Source organism: Dipteris shenzhenensis, chromosome 29 (genome assembly GCF_047967505.1).
Source record: "Dipteris shenzhenensis isolate YYH24624 ecotype China chromosome 29, Dip_SZ_1.0, whole genome shotgun sequence".
In the NCBI taxonomy this organism is placed as follows: domain Eukaryota; kingdom Viridiplantae; phylum Streptophyta; class Polypodiopsida; order Gleicheniales; family Dipteridaceae; genus Dipteris; species Dipteris shenzhenensis.
This window is the reverse complement of record NC_141624.1, coordinates 4717765-4736406: the sequence shown is the minus strand read 5'-3', so window position 1 is coordinate 4736406 and position 18642 is coordinate 4717765. Positions and strand designations below refer to the sequence as shown.

Here is an 18642-nt window from a genome sequence, read left to right as displayed (position 1 = left end):
ATGCATAAATAAATCATTACATAAAGATTTATGAAAAATAGTTCATCGATGATCTCATTACACTTTTTCATCATAGATCTATCCATTCTTCTCAAGTGTCTTGGCATTATTACAAATATTTCTAGATGATCAAGCGAAAACTCTTCCGTTAGTGGAAATAACACTTTGCTATATGGCACATGCCTTTACAGATTCTGATTCATTCTGTAGGGCCCTAAAAGGGCTCCTTATGATCATGTGCCATCTAGCAATGCGTGTAGCACTTCATAAAAGGGAGTGGCCATAGGTGAGAAGAGGACTCAACTTGGAGTTTATATTGTTACGATTATTCATTTGCAGACTAAGCCACTTAGTTTGCTTGCCGCATGGCAGCCCATGTCACCGAGGGCCTTAGCCCTGCCTTATCTATAATTATTGCATGTATTGTTGGGATGTGAGAGTGTACTGTGTTTGCTACCACCTCCCCCTTGGATGAATCTGGAACACGTTAATTAAGCGTCTTTTTCCGTTGTTGTGTTCACCCATTGAGGCTCCCTAGTGAGAGTGATACAACTGAAGGAGTGAGCTAAGGTTTTGTCCTAGTGACAAAACCTTAGTAGTGACTAACCATAGTTAGTGGACTAACTGCGGTTAGGGGGAAAAACCTCTTAAAGAGGGAAAAGTGTCCCTAACTAGCTTATTAAATTACATTGGTCATTGCTGAATTATATCTATAATTCTAACACCCCCCTGCAGTGCCAATGTCATGTACAAGGATGATTAATCACCAAACGGATATAAGTTCAGGGCACTGCGAAATGCCTCAAACTTTTCACGTGGAAGTGCTCTGGTGAAAATATATGCAACATTGTCATGTGTGGACACAAAGATCATACTGATCTTTCCTGCATGCAACTTCTCTCTGACGTAGTGATAGTGAACCTCAGTGTGCTTCGTGCGAGCATGAAACACTGGATTCTTTGCCACTGCAATGGCACTCTGACTATCAGTGAGAATTGGAGAAGGACCCTCCAATGACAGATGAAGATCAGCAAATAGACGATGCAGCCAGACACATTGAACTGTTGCTGTGAAAGCTGCCCTGTACTCAGCTTCACATGATGAGGTTTCTTGCTCAGCCAGGAAATGCAAGCTTTACCCAAAAAGAAACAATTGCCACTAGTGGACTGCCTAGTGTCATAATCACCAGCCCAATCTGAATCACTGTAGGCATGCATCTGCAAGTCACCCCCCCTGGGAAATAACAAGCCAAAAGACTTCGTGCCCTGCAAATAACGGAAGATGCGCTTAACTGCTTGCCAATGCATAGTTTTTGGGCTGTGCATATACCTGCTCACCTGAGATACTGCAAACTGAATATCAGGTCTAGTGTTGCAGAGATAAATGAGGCATCCAACAGCCTGACTGTAAAATGTGGCATCAACTGATTCTCCTGCATCATGCATTGAGAGTTTCAGCCCCGGCTCCATGGGAGTGGCTATGGGCTTACAATCATGCATGTTAAATCTGTCCAAGAGTTTCTGCACATACTTGGACTGAGACATAACAGTGCCACGTCTCTCTTGAGAGAACTGGAATTCCAAATAAAAGTGAAGCAGCCCCAAATCTGACATGTCAAAGTTGGTCTGCAAATCAGCTTTGAAATCTGCAATATTATCTTCATTGGATACTCTGAGCAGTAAGTCATCGACATAAAGAATGATGACTAAAATTTCCCCCCCATCCTTCTTGATGTAGAGGGTGCTCTCAGTAGGACTATTGTGCAGCCCCTTGCTGGTAAAAAAGGCATGAATCTTGGCATACCATGCACGAGGGGTCTATTTCAGCCCATACAAAGCTTTATGTAGCTTGCATACCTGAAGTGCATTTTCTGAAATTTCAAAGCCTGGAGGTTGTTTGACATAAACTTTTTCCAACAAGTCTCCATTTAGGAAGGCTGTTTTAATGTCAGACTGATGAACATTCCACTCAAAATGTGCAGCCATTGCAATAACAGATCGGATGGTGGTCATCCGGGATGTAGGAGCAAAAGTCTCCTCATAATCTATGCCCTTTTTCTGAGCATAGCCTTTGGCAACCAGCCTTGCCTTGTATCTGTCAATGGAGCCATCGGGCTTCCGTTTCACCTTGAAAACCCATCGTGTACCAATGGCATGTTTACCTGGTGGGAAGTCTACGACATCCCAAGTCTGATTTTTCTGAATGGACTGCAATTCATCGTGCATGGCATTCATCCAATGCACATTGTCCTTTGCTTCTTCGAATGTTGCAGGCTCCTCCTCATCGAGAAGAGTACCTGCATATGCTGATTCCACTGAATTAGCACCTTCCATGTGCCTTACTGCATTGCGAGTCCTGCCAGGTAATGGAGCATCAATCTTACTCTCCGTGAGAGTCTGTAACAGCCAGTTTGGGACTGTTTTTGCTGCATGTATGTCTGCAATTTCTTGCTGAACCACCTGTTCCACTGCTTGTGGAGGTGGCAAGACATCCTGTGGCTGAAATGGAGCATCGGGAGGTGGCTGTAAATTCTGATTTGCATCAGAAAAATGTGTATTTGGTCCTCCTTTTTAATTCTCTTTTTCAACATTATGTCATCAAAGACCCAGAGTTGCAGAGTAGAGCCCTCTTGGGCAAGTTGGTGGTACGTGGTCTTGATTCGGGCCTCCAAGCCCTAGAAATTCAGCCTGAGTGTGAGCTGAATTTTCTGCAAATATCATCTCTACTGACAATGATCTTGCGTGTAGCAAGATTGTAGAGACGGTACCCCTTGCTTTCTGCACTGTACCCAACAAATATGCACTTAATTGCCTTATCTGACAACTTATGCTGAAATTCAACTGGCACATGAGCATATGCAAGGCATCCAAAGACACGGAAATGATCCACTGAAGGCTTTCCCCCATTCCAGACTTCATAGGGAGTTAGCCTTAGTGGGAGACCGATTTAAGATGTAGTTGGCACACATTAGACCTTCAAGCCAGAATTTGTGAGGCATGTGTTTGCTTTTCAGCATACATCTGTCCATCTCCATAAGAGTTCTATTTTTCCTCTCAGCTTTGCCATTTTGCTGAGGGGTCAGCCTCACTGTGAGCTGATGCACAATACCCTTGCCTTTCAGAAAAGCATCAAAATTTGCAGACAAGTATTCCCCACCTCTATCTGTGCGCAATGTCTGTATCTTTGAGTCCAGATTCATTTTCAACCATGGCTGAAAAGTGTTTAAACACCATGAACACTTCTGATTTGCGCTTCAGCCCAAAGACCCAAGTGAAATTGGAGTAATCATCAATAAAAGTAACGAAGTAGAGATGACCACCCAATGATGGAGTCCTCATGGGACCACATACATCACTGTGTACAAGCTGTAATTTTTGGACAGTTTTAACTGAACCATCCTTTTTGAAGGGGAATCTGTGCATCTTGCCTAAAATGCACCCTTCACAAGCATGTGGAGGAGGTATCTGAAGAGGTGGCAATGCATCAACCATAGAGTGCTTCCGTAGTGTCATCAAGCTGTTGTAATGCATGTGGCCATATCTGGCATGCCATAACTCTGCATTCTGCATGGCAGCAGTAGGAGTAGAAATTGCAAGAGCATGGGCTGCTCTTTTCTCAAAAAGATCAAGCTGAAAAAGCCCACGCAGTAGAGTACCAGATAATCTCAAGGCATAATCATTCTCGGACAGCACATTTGTCATCCTCAAAGATGACATGAAATCCAGCCCTGTTAAGAGTGGACACTGAAAGGAGATTCTTGGTGATACCAGGCACATAAAGACATCTGAAAGTCTGAAAACTGAGCCATCAATGGCGGTAAGCTCAACTTCTCCTTTACCACGTACTGAATATGACGAGTTGTTGGCACAAGTGACTTTCTTACCAACGGGAGGTGGATGCAAGGAAGTGAAGAGACACTTCCTAGAAGTGATATGCTTGGAGGCACCGTTGTCAAAATACCAAGTATTCAGTGTTTCATTGACACTGAAAGCTGATGCATCCGTGGAAGGATCATAACTGCAAGTCAAAAAGGCATATGTATCATCATTACAAGTGGCTGTACTATCCCGAGCATCTGGAGCAGCCAGCCTAGAATCTGAAATGCAAGATAAAAAGGCATAATCTTGTCCAACAAAGTTGGTTGCAGCATCCCCATTGTCAGATGCATGAGGAGTTGAATCTGAAACAGCCATACCGGAGCTGTTTTTCTTCTCTTTTGCAAGCCTTTTCTTGCATTCTGCAATGTGATGACCTGGCTTTTTGCAGTAATGACAAAAACCCTTCTTCTTGGGCTTACTTGCATCATTCTTAGCCTTCCTGACCCATTGGAAGGCTGATTTACTGATGTCTTTGCCTATCCCTTTCCTTTTGACTTGAACTCACGTGCACGTGAAGCCAAGTTTTTCTTGGTCTGCTCTTCCTGAAGCAAAAGTCCTATCAACTCATGAAAAGTGAGAGGATTTGCACCCCCCCTCAATGATAAGTTTAGCGAGGTATGAAAGCTGAGATAAGTCTCAGGAAGAGAATTCAGAGTGGTGGTAATCATCTCTGAATCTGGAATAATCTCATCAATGTTCAATAATTGCTCTCTGAGATCCTGTAGCTTTGTGAGGTGGACTGACATGGAGTCACCCTCTTCCATATGTGTATTACTTAAGTCTCTTTTCAAGAAAGATACCCTTGCATCATTCCGGGCTGCATACATGCTTTCTAAGATATCCCACGCTGCCTTAGAGGTCTTACACGACCGGATATGCGGAATGATAAATCTTTTTACTAAAAGAGAAATACACGACAAAGCTAAGGCATCACGTGAATCCCATCTCTTCTGCTCTGGAGTAGTGGCTATAGCTGCACCAACAACTTGTCCTGCAGCTGCACCATGTGCACGACCTCTTCCTGCTCCTTGCTGGGGAGGGGTATTAGGTGCCATACCTGCTGGTCGGATCGCATCCCCATTCACATAATCCCACAAATTACGAGAAATCAGAATATTGCGTACCATAAAACTCCAGAGGGAGTAGTTGCTACCATCCAACTTGTCTTCCTGTGAACGCAGATCTGCAAATGTTGTTGAAGAACTGCAAGAATGCCTACCAAGGATCACCGGTAGATGAAGGAACTTGCACAATAAACCCTGTACGGAATCCGTACACCTGCAGTACAACTGTACGGAATGCAGTACGGCAGCTGATGTAGGTGTGCAGTACGGAACTTGCAGGTACGGATGTACGGACGAGCAGGTACAACACAGTATGGGTGTACACAGGTGTACGGCATGTACGACAGATCTGCAGTACGGACGTACGGATCTGCAGGTGACGAAACAGTACGGCGCAGTACGGATCTGCAGATCGTGGAGCTCGAGCAGATCTGTACGGTCGAAACAGCGTACGGAGCGCTGATAGGGACGGTGCTCCATGGACTGTGCTTCACGAAATATTTCGAGCTGTACGGAATGTACGGCGATCATACAGACGACTACTGCGTAGGAACAGCAGTACGGCGCTGGTGCAGTACGGACGGGATTTGCGGAAGTAGCAATACGGAGCAGTACGGAAGGCAGCGCAGGTACAGTGAGGGATTGTACGGAATCAGTCCGTGCGGACAATGTACAGACAATGTACAGACAATCTGTACGGACGACGAGCGATTGGAGCAGGGAGCTGTTGGGCTGGAGCTGGAGGCGAATGTGCAGCAGGATCAAGAGCAGGAAGAACCCTCTCTGATACCAAATGTGAGAAAGTGAGAGAGCAACAGTGAGAGCAAGAAACGAGAGAGAGAGAGAGAGCTGAAAGCTTAGTTGCAAATAGATGAGTGTGAGAGTGATACAACTAAAGGAGTGAGATAAGGTTTTGTCCTAGTGACAAAACCTGAGTAGTCACTAACCAGAGTTAGTGGACTAACAGTGGTTAGGGGGAAAAACCTCTTAAAGAGGAAAAAGTGCCCCTAACTAGCTTATTAAATTACATTGGTCACTGCTGAATTATATCTATAATTCTAACACAATGGGGGCTTCAAAAGCAATTTTTTTGCTACTGCTTCTGCCAAGACTAGAATTGCCTGTAGCACATCAGGCCATCATATCATTGCAGGTCACCACATAGACGACCAAGGTCGTGCTGCCATATTTCAAAATACCACTTTTCTTGACAGCTTCTGGTTATACCATCTACACCTGAGCAATCTGAGCACCATGAACTGTTGGCCATAGAGTGTCATCGCCCTGGGCAGAGGAACCTTCTTTCATATCAATTGTAGGTCCCTGAGAGGTCCACTTATTATTGTGCCATTGGCGTATGTGGGACTGAGTGCAGTCACCCAAGCTGCCACCTAACCGTCCACTAAGGTATATTGATATGCTTATTTATTAGCAGGATGGTGTTCACACTTTTCCATCGTTACTTTTGTACATGCCCCCCCCTAAAAGAAAAAAAGAAAAAAGAAAACAAGATGAATGATATGAATCATTCAATAGGCCTGCCAAGAGGAGGAAGAAAGAGAGAGAAAGGAAGAGAAAGAAAGAAAGAAATTTTATTAGAGTATTCGGAAGACCGATGGGTCTATGAGACTGAAAGAAAACTTGATATAAATCACAGTAAGGGTGGAGCTACTGAAACGAGCATCATCACCCGTGCTGAACCCTGATCATACATAATCAAATACATTTGGATGTAACAATGAAAAGAAAAGAAAAGGACTGGAGCGGAGTGGAATCCTCCGTATGTGATGTCGCCCCTGTTGGTGCATAGCCGGTGATGGGACGCTGGCACCCGTCAAGGGGTGCCGTGCGTCTCGGTCTCTTGGATGAGGCTCGACACAAGACCAGAGCCACCGTGACTCCCATGGGACGTATCCCGGGTCTAAACAATGACTGGAGGTCCCCCAGAGTGATCTGTGTCCCCCCTCGATGTCTCGTGTGTCGTGCTGCGGTCATCGGGTCGGGGTCTCTGTCACGTCTGCAGCTAGAGACTGGACGATCAATGTCACTCAATGGGAAGAACTCTGTGATCCTGCTCTGAGAGGTGTCTGATGATGTGGCCAAGCCTCATCGCCTGAGTAAGTACTCTCTATGTCGGACCCCCTCGTGAATGAAGGCCGCGAGGCATCTCTGATTTGGGTAGGCGAGGAATGTGGAAAGGAGCCGTCTCTAAAGAGGCAGTGGTAGCGACCTCGGATCTCGTAGTACACTAGGCATCTGAAAATAAAATGCTCCTCCGACTCAACCTCCTGACAATTGCACAATATGCATAAGCGATGCTCCCTAGGAATCCCCTTTGCTTTGCTGCTCTCTATGCGGAGGCGGTGTGATGATACCCGAAACTGTCCGATGGAGATCCGTAGTGAGTGAGGCATATGAAGCTCAGTATACCCCGGTGGTGTGATGAATCCCTCCTTCGAAACACGAAGACAGTAATCTCTATAGAAACTCAGCTTCACTGGGAGCTCCCTCGGCTCCAACCAGGTCCTAAAGGTGTGTAGCTGGAGGAGATCCTCTCGAACGGCCTGGTTGGTGTGTGGCCCAATCGGGATGGTGGGTGGGAGTACCGGAGGGGCATCTAACATAACCCTAGTCTCACAAACCATCTGTGAGTCCGTGCATACCAGCATCGCTCGTCTCCCTCTGTTGCCAACCTCATGGAGGACTCGAGAGCCAACCATGGCAACCTTTGTGTCCCTGATGTGGAGTCCCCATATGATCTAACCCGGTGTAGATATGTGATGGTTTGAAAGGCTGCATCTAGATGGAGTGGAGAAGCACCAAACTCGGCCTGAATGATGTGATGTGGTACAAACGGTTTCCCCCGGATCATCCGTGAGAGCATGAGGATCTGCAGGCGCTCCACCCGTGTCCACTCTATCTCTGACATGTCAGGTCCCCGACAAGGGCTGCCATACATACCGGCTGGTCAGACCAAGGAGTCGAAGAGAAGAGCCTTGGTTCGAGGGTCCTGGAAGTGGGAGTGAAAGCATTGTCTCTCTAGCCGAGCCAGTGAGGTGTATCCCCTGCTCAGTCTGGCCTGCATCGTTGGTCTCATCGTGAAGATCGGGCCGGAGAAGATGACCCCCAAGTAAGTGTATGAGGATACGATCTCAATTGGTGACCCACCGAAAGTAAAAGTAACCTGCTTCCGTTGCATGTTTGCTCGAGAGGTGTTAAAGATCATGACCTTGGTCTTGCCAAGTTTGACCTCCAAATCATGGGATAAACAAAAAGCCTGCAGTGCATCCAAGTGTCGCTGGAGCCCCTCAGGTGTGGACGACAAGAGTGCCACGTCATCTGCATAAAGAAGAATCCTGATGATGATCCCGGCAAGTGAGCAACCGGTCCCTCCAAACGCCCCCATGAAAGTCTCAAGCTCATCGATGTAGAGGCCAAACAGGGTCGGTGATAAGGGACAACCTTGTTTGACCCCTATGGTACTCAAGATCTCATCTGTCCAACCTGCGCCTGTCCGAACTCGGCCTAAGACTCTCTCATACAGTGCCATGACTGCCCAGATGATCTCCTGATCAAATCCCAGTGTCTGTAGGCGTGTGATGAGACGAGCTCGAGGTACTGTGTCAAAGGCTTTGCAGAAATCCACAAAGTAACAATATACCATCTTCTTCCGTGATCTAGCCTCCTCAATGACACTCTTGAGTGTGAGTATGTGATCCATAGTCCCATGGTCTCGCTTGAAACTGGCCCTCTGCTTTGAGCCCTCTCATCTCTGCGAACAGGCTAACTGATGCATCCAATACAGCTGCATAGATCTTGGACATCACATGTCCAATCATGATAGTCCTGTAGTTACTCGGGTCCATGGGATCCCCTGCCTTGTGGATGGGGGTGATGGTGTTGAGTGTCCAGGTGCGGGGGAAGCCAAGGCAAACATCGTCATTGAATAGCTTTGCTAGGATCGGGGCTAACGTGTCGATCCCATATGCGATAAACTCAGTGCATAGCCCCTCGTGATCCTTCGCTTGGCCATTGTGCAGTTTCAATGTTGCGTCCTTGACTCCCCCTCTGGTGAACAACGTGCAAGTGGTGGGGCGAGGTGTGTGTATGAGATCTGGAGTGGGCTGGTGTGGGACATCATAAAGATGGTGTGCATACGTGTGCCAGACTCTCGTGTCGGTGAGGGTGATGGGGACCTACGCTCAAGGAATCTCCGCCAAAAATCCTTAGAGTTGTTGCTGTACAAGATGTGCAGCAGCTCCGCCTCATTTCGACGAAGAAATGCCTGCTTCTTCCGACGTACGAGACGTTGGTACTTGCGTACCGTGTCTGGTGTGTTCGGGAGGTGACATCTGGTTTCAAATCAGAGCTGTCAGCGATAAGCCTTGCACTCCGCATCGTACCAATTATTGTATGGTACAGAACCAAGAGGTGGTGGTCTAGTGGACCGTGTGGTGTGGGGAAAGATTTGGAGGGCAGCCTCGTGAAGTGTGCAACTAATCAGGGCAGCACGGTGCTCTATGAGTGGTATGTGATCGATGTAGGTTAGGAGTCTGTTTAGGCATCTAGAGTAGGCCGGTGAGAGGCTGTGATGAAAGTGTATGTCGTGGTAGATGTTGTGCTTCCTATGTGGTGTGTGTGGTGTGGCTAAGCATGGGGTGGCGATAGTGAAGAACAGGTATGTGTGATCAGCTCTTGGAGGGAGTGGTGCTACGGTGAAGTCGGTGATACATGAAGTGAAGGTAGGGGATCCCATTATGTAATCTACTATACTAGTGCCCCCCCTCGTGTGGGAAGCAAGTAAAACCACTTGAGGAGGGCCATAGGTTGAGCCCGTTGTAGATGATGAGATCATGCATCCTACCCAGATCAAGGAGCGCGTGTCCATATGGTGTAACAGGCCCGTGTCGGTTCGGTCCGGTCCGATGAGGGCTTGGTCATACTTGCTCCGTCTAGGTCTATGTCTGGTAGCATGATAGAGTCGTCTCGGAAGTCCAGGAGTGGTGCCTGGCGCGTGCTCGTCCTCCCCAACGAGGACAACTTCCCCACGGGCTGAAAAGTCTGGGATATCCTGATGTAAGGGTGCCTATGGCGATGTCTCACCCTCCTCTCGTGCCACTCTGGCGAAGTGGGATGTGTTTGGCGGGAAGTAGCATATTGCTATGAAAAGGTCATGGGTGTCTGGGTCGGATCCGGATCCACATGAATCGGGAGTGTGCGTCCTTCCTCTCAATGGAGATGGCTCCAACGAGGGAAGATCTGTACAATACTGCGACCCCGCATGATCCTCGGACTCCTCCTGGTTCCCTCGTCTCATCCCTGAAGGCTGACTCACATGTGTAGCCAGTGACTATCGGTAGTGGACGGTCTGGGCTATGGTGTGTCTCAGTGTAAAAGACTATGTCTCGTCCTGTATAAGACTCCGAGAAGTTCCCTGGGTTTGACCATAAGGTACCATTATAGTTCCAAATGGTGCAGTCTAGGGTCTCGAAAACCTGAGTCTCCTAGGCCCCGTCCCCCTAGGAGGTACGGGTGGGAGCCCGACGGGTGCCGGTCAACAACCTACCATCTCGGACCACGGCCCATTTCCCCTCCTTGCGGGCAACATCCCGCTGCTGCAGAAGAACTCGTTGCTCCTCAATCTGTAGTGGTGTCAAATCCTCGTCCATGGACAGGGTGGGATGCTCTCGTAGAGAGGCTCGGTGTCGGAGTGTCGCTAGTCGAGCATGTGAATCTTTGAAGCGAATGACTAGGGGCATGACTAGGGGCTGCTCTCGGTTGGGATCTCTCCCAACACGCCATGCTCCCTCTATGCCATGGTCGGGGACTCCCATGGTGGTGGTCACAAAGGTGATCGCCTCCTCCATGGGTGTCGTAGTGGTGCTGGTGTTGTCTCGCGTGATCCCTCGTACCCGGATGTTGAGGGCCTTCGAAGCCCTCTACTGCTGCTCCTGTATTGCGGCTGAAACGGTTGCCTTGGCGGGCTCCCGTTTCGCCACGTCCACCCATCTAGTGGTCTCTGCTATAGCCAACTGTATCGTGGCTATGTGTGCCTCCATCTCTGTGACTGGGTCCCTCCAGGTGTTGCTCTAAGGGTCCTGAGCTCCTCTCGAAGCTGTGATGTCGTGCCTGAGTCCCTGGATAAGGGTGCCCTGCTCCTGTATAATGCGGGCTTGTGTACCGGGCCTGCTCCTGGGTGTAATGTGTCAGCTCTGCTTGACGGGCCCGGATGCTGTGTATCTTAGCCAATAGGGAGTCCCAAGCATCTGACGGGGGCCTAAGATGTCTTGGTCCAGGCGGGAACTGGATCTTGAGAGGGGTTTGAATGAAGGTGGGCTGCTGAGGTTGTACTGAGGGTGGGGACAGCATGATCTGGGCGGGGGAGTGATATGTAGGAGTAGCGAGGCCGGACGAGGTGATGAAGGGTGGCTGACTAAGAGGTAGAGGTGATACGAGGGGAAAGTACTGTGGAGCCGTGGCTAGTGGGGCCAGTGGTGAGGCTACTGGAGAGGAGACCTGTGATGATGATGCAGGAGAGGGGGAGGAGAGAGGTGGCGTAGATGATGAGGCGGATGATGGTGGTGAAATAGTGGTGGTAACCATAGAGGTCGAGGATGTGGTGAGCGGCATGGGCTTTGGGTGGGCCCCTTTCTTTTGGGACGTGGTGCTGTCCACTGTCAAACCGCTCCGGTTGCTGCATTTGCTGAAGCCCTCCAGACTGAGTTGCTTTTGTGTTTTCGCCTTGTCACCGTTCCCTTCCCCATCTCCACGCGTATGCAGATTTGGATCGAAGGGTCTTCCGCCTAGTCTCCTGTCCTCATCCCTGTGTTCCCTTCATTATAGGGGAAACAGCAGTGGGCAAAGAAGGGATTGCAAGAGGTCGAAGCTGCTTCTCTTTTTTTTTTCTTTTTTTTATAAAAAGTCGGAGCTGAGAGCAGGGGGTTTTTTTTTTTTGGGCCAAAAAAAAAAAGGGTGGGGGGGGGTAGCGGGGGGGGGGTTAGCGAGGGGGTAGCGGAGGGGGTTAGCGAGGGGTAGCGGAGGGGGTAGCAGAGTTAGCGGGAGGGGTAGCAGAGTTAGCGAGAGGGGTAGCGAGGGGGTAGCAGAGGTAGCGGGAGGAGGTAGCGGGAGGGGTGAGCGAGGGGCTGAGCGGGGGGGTTGAGCGAGGGGCTGCGGGGGCTGAGTGGAGGGGTGCGAGGGGGTGAGCGGGGGGGCTGAGCGAGGGGGTGAGCGGGAGGGTTGAGGGAGGGGGTGAGCGAGGGGGCTGAGCGAGAGGGAGAGCTTGGAGCAGGTGGCGTGGAGGGGGGCGGGGGGGGAGAGAGAGAGAGAGAGAGGAGAGGGCTAAAAATGTGGAGAGAGAGGAGATCTCTAGATTTCTACCAAGTGTCGCCAATCCCACCAGAAAATGAGCTTTCAGGAGCCCCATCGGGTTTACTTAGGCCTCCACCTGTGGCAGGCCAAAAAGATTGAACTCTTTCCTTTTTGCTTTGAAAAATGAGTGCAATTAAAACTTGGTGGTTTCACAAGCATTAGGCCATGAATCGAAGAAACCTAAATTTGCAAGAAGAGAAACAAAGAAAAACCTAAGTTAACAATCTAAGTTTGCAGGAAGAGAAACAAAGAGAAACCTCCTATCCATGGCCATAGCATTCAAGCAAGTGACAAGCGAAAGAGTGAGAAATCTGCCACTTTGGAAGGAGAGCAGTTGATGGGCCAGTTGAATGAGGATCTAGGAGTAATTAAGACTCTAATTAGGAGTAGATATCAAGTTGTGAGAAGGTTCTCATGCTGATCTTGGTTCACATTACAGTCTGTGGTCCCAAACTGTAGGTAAATATGGAGGTGGTCTCAATGTGAGAGTCCTTGGGTCTCATTAGCGTGTCCACTCCTACATGATAGAGCGAGCATTTTAGATAAGCGAGATTGATGAGTGTCTTTACCTCGTGTGTAAAAGATATTTGCTGGAGGAATCTAATGCTGATGCAGACTCTGTGAATGTCGGCATGCCTGTAGGCCATCTCGTGGTGGTTCTAGTGATGCCCTATAGGCCATGGTATGTGCCTTGTAGGCATAAATATAGGCACTTGTAGTGTTAGTACCTTTTAGGCCACATAGGGCACTTAGTCCTATGTGACACCTAGGACACTTAGTCCTAGGTCTAGGTACAAGGACCTTGTACTCTCTATTTTCATTATCCTAGTTGACGTGACGGCAGACTCTATCGACTCTTTGTACCTTGCTCTCTCTCTCTCTCTATCTATTCATCGATCCTACAGTGGTATCAGAGCCACGTTAATACTTGCTTCCTGCTCCTGGACTCGCACCAGCTCCCTTCAGCCTGCCTGCTCCTTCATCCGTAGAGTCCGTACGACTGTATGGACACCCGTACGCATAGCCTGCTCCGGGTCACTCGCTGTACTTGCACCGTCGTAATGCTTAGTATTGTATTCCGTACATGTGCCGTCGTACTTTGTACATGCGTTCCGTACAACGTACATACGTTCCGCACGTTGTACTTGCTTTTGTATGTACCTGCGTTGTATTTGCACCGTACACTGTACATGCATCCGTACATCGTACTTCCCACGTACTTGCATCTGTACTGATGTCGTACTCACCGTACATCGTAAGCTGTGCCCCGTACTTGCCCTGTACCTGCTTTTGTACAGCAGACGTAACTGCTCTGTACTGCATACCGTACTACGTTTTGTACCTACGTACAGTTGCACTTGCTCCATACAGCTTCCGTACGTTGTACTTCTACCGTACTCTGGATTCCGTATACTGTGCTCCGTACAGTTGTACTTGCATTCAGTACAGCTTTCGTACGTTGTACGTACACCGTACATTGGACACTTGTATTGCTCGTACAAAGTAGCATTCCGTACAGATCGTACTTTTCCCGAAAGTTTTGTGCAGTTTTACATGTGCAAAGCTATCATCAGGTTTCGTACTTGTTTAGGCATTGGCTGTGAACTTGCGTTGGGGTTTTTGCAGGACATTTGCAAAATTTTGGGGCTTTCAGTACCTTTCATCTCTTCTAGTTGCAACTTCTTGCAAGAACACTAGAGATTTGGGCTTTGGTCTGCAATTTCTTTTCGATTGCAGTACATTGAGTCACTTTTGCAGGACATTGAGTTAGATTATCATACATTGGGTCACATTTGCAAAAATTTCAGCAAAATTTGGGGCTTTTCTACATTTGCCCTCTTTTTGGCCTATTTGCCCTCATTAAATTTGGGGCTTTTGCTAGATTTGCTGTTTTTGCAGTGAACATTGCCTGCCACAGTCACATTTGGGTCAGATCTGCATTTGCCCTTTGATTTGGGTTGGAAATTTGCAGATATTTGCTGTCATTTTTGGACAGCCAGCTTTTGCAATGATAGCCTTGAGGCTTTTGGGTTTTCAGGTCTCTTTCAGGGTATCACATTTGCTATGGTTGGGAACAATGAAGATCTATTTGGCGTTCTTCGTGAAGATGATAAGTTGGATGGCACCAACTATCTGATGTGGTCTTATCTCATGAAACATATTCTTGTTGCAAAGCATTTGTGGAATATTGTTTTTGGGGTTGATCTGAGGCCAGCCAATGCCACAGTGGTTGCCTCTACTGCTGGTCCCTCTGCAGGGGGTACTACTCCTGATGCCTCATCCTCTAGCATTCCTGCTACTACTCTTCCAACTCAGGAACAGAGAAGATGGGATGCAAGAGATGCAAATGCACATTCATGTATTGCTTTATCATGCAAGAGAATCATTATTACACACATCCGGTCTTGCAGGACAGCAAAGGATGCTTGGGACAAATTGGCTTCTCTCTATCAGATTCGCAATGAAGCACGTGTTGCATATTTGAGAAGGCAATTACAGGAAGTCAGTATGAATGAAGGTGACTCTATGGATGCATACCTGACAAAGGTCAAGGACCTTATGGAACAACTTGCCAACACTGATGAGGTGGTGCCAAATTCACAGCTTGTCAGTACCACATTGAATGGACTGCCAGATACATATCAAGGGTTTGCTACAACCCTTCGATTAGTGGCCATGGGTAATCCAGACCACTATTCTTTTGATCAGCTAGTTACTTTGCTTTTGCAGGAAGAGCAAAGTAGAGCTAATAGACAAGCCATATTCCTGATCATGCATTTGCTTCATAGCAGACAGGAAGAGGCAAGGCTTCCAAGCCTATGGGCAAGGCAAAATCTGCGCATAGCAGCTGCAATTCCTCCCATGCATCTAAAAATACAGCAGATAAGTCAAAGAAGAAAAGATGCAACTATTGTCGCAAGCCTGGACATGACATTTCAGAATGCAGGAAGCGCATTGCTTCGGAGAAAAAGAAAGCAGGATTGACAGTTAATGCCTCTCATGCTATTGAATCCCATGAGCCAGAAGATGCTTCACATGCACATGCTCTTCAGGATGATTGGGCATGGGCTGTCCATTGCTCATTTGATCCCTCCAAAGCTGATGCATTCTTTACTGCTAATGATGCTCAGTCCTGGTACTTTGATAGTGGTGCTTCCAAGCATGTCACATCTTGCAGACAGTTGTTTCACTCTTTAGCTGATGCACCTCGAGGGGGGACTGTCACATGTGCTAATAATGCTTCATATGCTGTAAAAGGAATTGGAGATGTGCAGCTCACATCCATTTCAAGCCATCCTGTCACTCTGACAAATGTTCTTTTTGTGCCTGGAATTGAAGTCAACTTGATTTCAATTTCAGCAATTGCCACTTCAGGTTTCAGAGTTATTTTTGATGGCTACAGATGCCTAGTTTATGATCTTCGTGATGACAATGCCATAGTTCTCACTGGCACTTTGCAAAAAGGTCTTTATCACCTTGATCATCACTCAGCTGCACTTTCTATTGAAGCATTGGCTATTTCAGATTCACAGCTTGTTGAAACTCATCTTTGGCATGAGAGAATGGGCCATCTCAATTATAGAGCTCTTGCAAAGCTACATTCACAGCAGATGGCAAATGATGTATCTCAAACTCACACAGTTTTCAAACATGTGTGTGAGGGTTGTCTTTTGGGTAAGATGCATCGGTTTCCTTTTCAAAAGAATTGTCCAAAACTCCCGGCACCAATTAAAAAGGATCTCCCTCCCGGCAAGCATGCCATTGGTACCCGGTGGGTCTACAAATTAAAAAGGAAATCTGCAGCATAGATCGATACAAAGCCCGTCTTGTTGCAAAAGGGTATGCCCAACAACAAGGCATTGACTTTGAGGAGACATTTGCTCCCACATCCTGGATTACTACCATTAGATGTGTCATTGCCATTGCAGCCCATCATCATTGGCAAGTGCACCAACTTGACATCAAGACTGCTTCTTTTCATGGGGATCTGCAGGAAGAAGTACATGTCACACAACCTCTTGGCTTTGAGGTTGTTAATTCTGAAAATAAGGTATGCCAGCTTAGAAAAGCCCTTTATGGTTTGAAGCAAGCACCCAGGGCATGGTATGCAAAAATTCATGCACACTTACTATCCCTTGGTTTTTAGAATAGCCCCACAGAACCCACTTTTTATGTCCACAGGAGTGGATCTGATTTTTTAGTGCTGATTTTATATGTGGATGATATGCTCATCACGGGCCTAGATACTCAGCAAATTGCAGCTTTCAAGGCTGATTTGCAGCAGGTTTTTGAAATGTCAGACATGGGACAGCTCCACTATTATTTGGGCATTCAGTTTGCTCATGTTGAGGGGGGTATCATGATGTCTCAGTCCAAGTATATTGGACAGCTCCTCGATCGTTTTCAGTTTGAGGATTACAAGCCAATCTCTACTCCAGTGGACCCTGGCTTCAAATTCTCAGCTCATGATGGGAGCCCACCATGTGATATCAGTCTTTATCAGTAGGCTGTTGGATGCCTTATTTAGTTATGTCACACCAGACCTGACTTACAGTAGTATGTAGTATCTCAGCTCAGTAGATTCATGCACATGCCCAGTTCATAGCATTGGCAGGCATTGAAGAGAGTCTTCAGATATCTCAGAGGCACTCAGGATTTACCCCTCTTCTATGGTGATCAGGGTTCACTTACCACGCATGCTTACACGGATAGTGACTGGGCAGGATGTTCCGATACTAGAGTGTCACATACTGGCAATTGTTTTTTGCTTGGCAATTCATGTATCTCTTGGGTTAGCAAGAAGCAACCAACAGTTGCCACATCCAGCTGTGAGGCTGAGTACAAGGCAGCTTTCACCGCTATAGTAGAGTGTGTTTGGCTTCGACAGCTACTTACAGATCTTGGTATTCGCCAGACATCCTCCACTATTGTCTACACTAACAGCTAGAGTGCTTTGGCCATTGCGCGTAATTCAGTGTTTCATGCGCGTACCAAGCATATTGAAGTTCACTATCATTATGTTCGGGAGCAGTTGTCAGCAGGAGACATAGAGTTGTCCTATCTTCCCACAGAGGACAACATAGCATATATGTTTACAAAGGCACTTCCTCGTCCCAAGTTTGAAGTCTTCCGATAGGCTTTACACTTGGTTCCCTTTGTTACATGATGTGTCATTCCTTGTACATTGATAGGTGGCTATATCCTTTTGGATGAACATGTGCCACCATGACCAGAAAATACCAGGTATTCTGAGACGTTTCCAGAGTACTTCAGCCCATCCCAAGGAGGGGGGTTTGTAGGCCATCTCTTGGTGGTTCTAGTGATGCCATATAGGCCATGGTATGTGCCTTGTAGGCATAAATATAGGCACTTGTAGTGTTAGTGCCTTTTAGGCCACATAGGACACTTAGTCCTATGTGACACCTAGGACACTTAGTCCTAGGTCTAGGTACAAGTATCTTGTACTCTCTATTTTCATTATCCTAGTTGACGTGACGGCAGACTCTATCGACTCTTGGTACCTTGCTCTCTCTCTCTTTCTATTCATCGATCCTACAATGCCAAAGTTGATGATGGCTCTTCATGCAGAAAGATTGCATCCTCTTGAAAAATTTCAATCATCTTATTCTACTGCTGCTAGCAATGACTTGATCGAATATAGAACTTGCTGCTGAACAGGGAAATTAAGATACCATGTTTTGCTGCAAGAATTTTGAGGGCAGAAGTCTATGTGAAACTCATGCAGGGATCAAGTTTTACAACCAATGCAAGTTGATGAAGACCCGTTGATTCAGCGAACCCTCTCTATAATAAGTATCATTTGGTGCTTTATAAAATTTGAAGCTTAATATTGTTGTTGGAAGGCCGGCCATAGTAGCAGCTGGAGAAAATGATTAGAAGATTGTGCTGATCTCACCAATGATAGCTATGACAGATGAAGAGTTCGCAATCAACTGCTGTAGTGATAACAAGAGAGTCTCACAATAGGCTTCAATCAGTTGGCCAATCAACAAACTTAAATCAAATGCTTTCTTGGACTGGAAATTCATCGAGTTCAATGGTTGTAAAAACACGTGTAAGCATTGTTGAAATTTTCATCAAGTGGGTATGTCAAGGTGTCTCTGGAGATATTTGTAAGAACTATTTGAAACTGTTATGGTTTAACTTTTCAATAAGAAAAGTCAGGGATCAAAACTGGAAAGCCTGTCCTCTAGTTTTCTGGTAATAAGGGTTATTCATACAAATTTGTCTGACCTGTTACTAAGCACATGATTAGGGGGTACAATACTTTTGGCATGCCTATTTGATCTGATGTATTTGCCATCACTTTT

The 18642-nt window shown here is 47.0% G+C and overlaps 1 protein-coding gene across 2 annotated transcripts in view; it reads left to right on the top strand.

The window, feature by feature from the left end:
* Window positions 1–18642, top strand: part of LOC147882334 (immunoglobulin) — a 104895-nt gene that overhangs the window by 48196 nt on the left and 38057 nt on the right. The window lies entirely within an intron of this gene.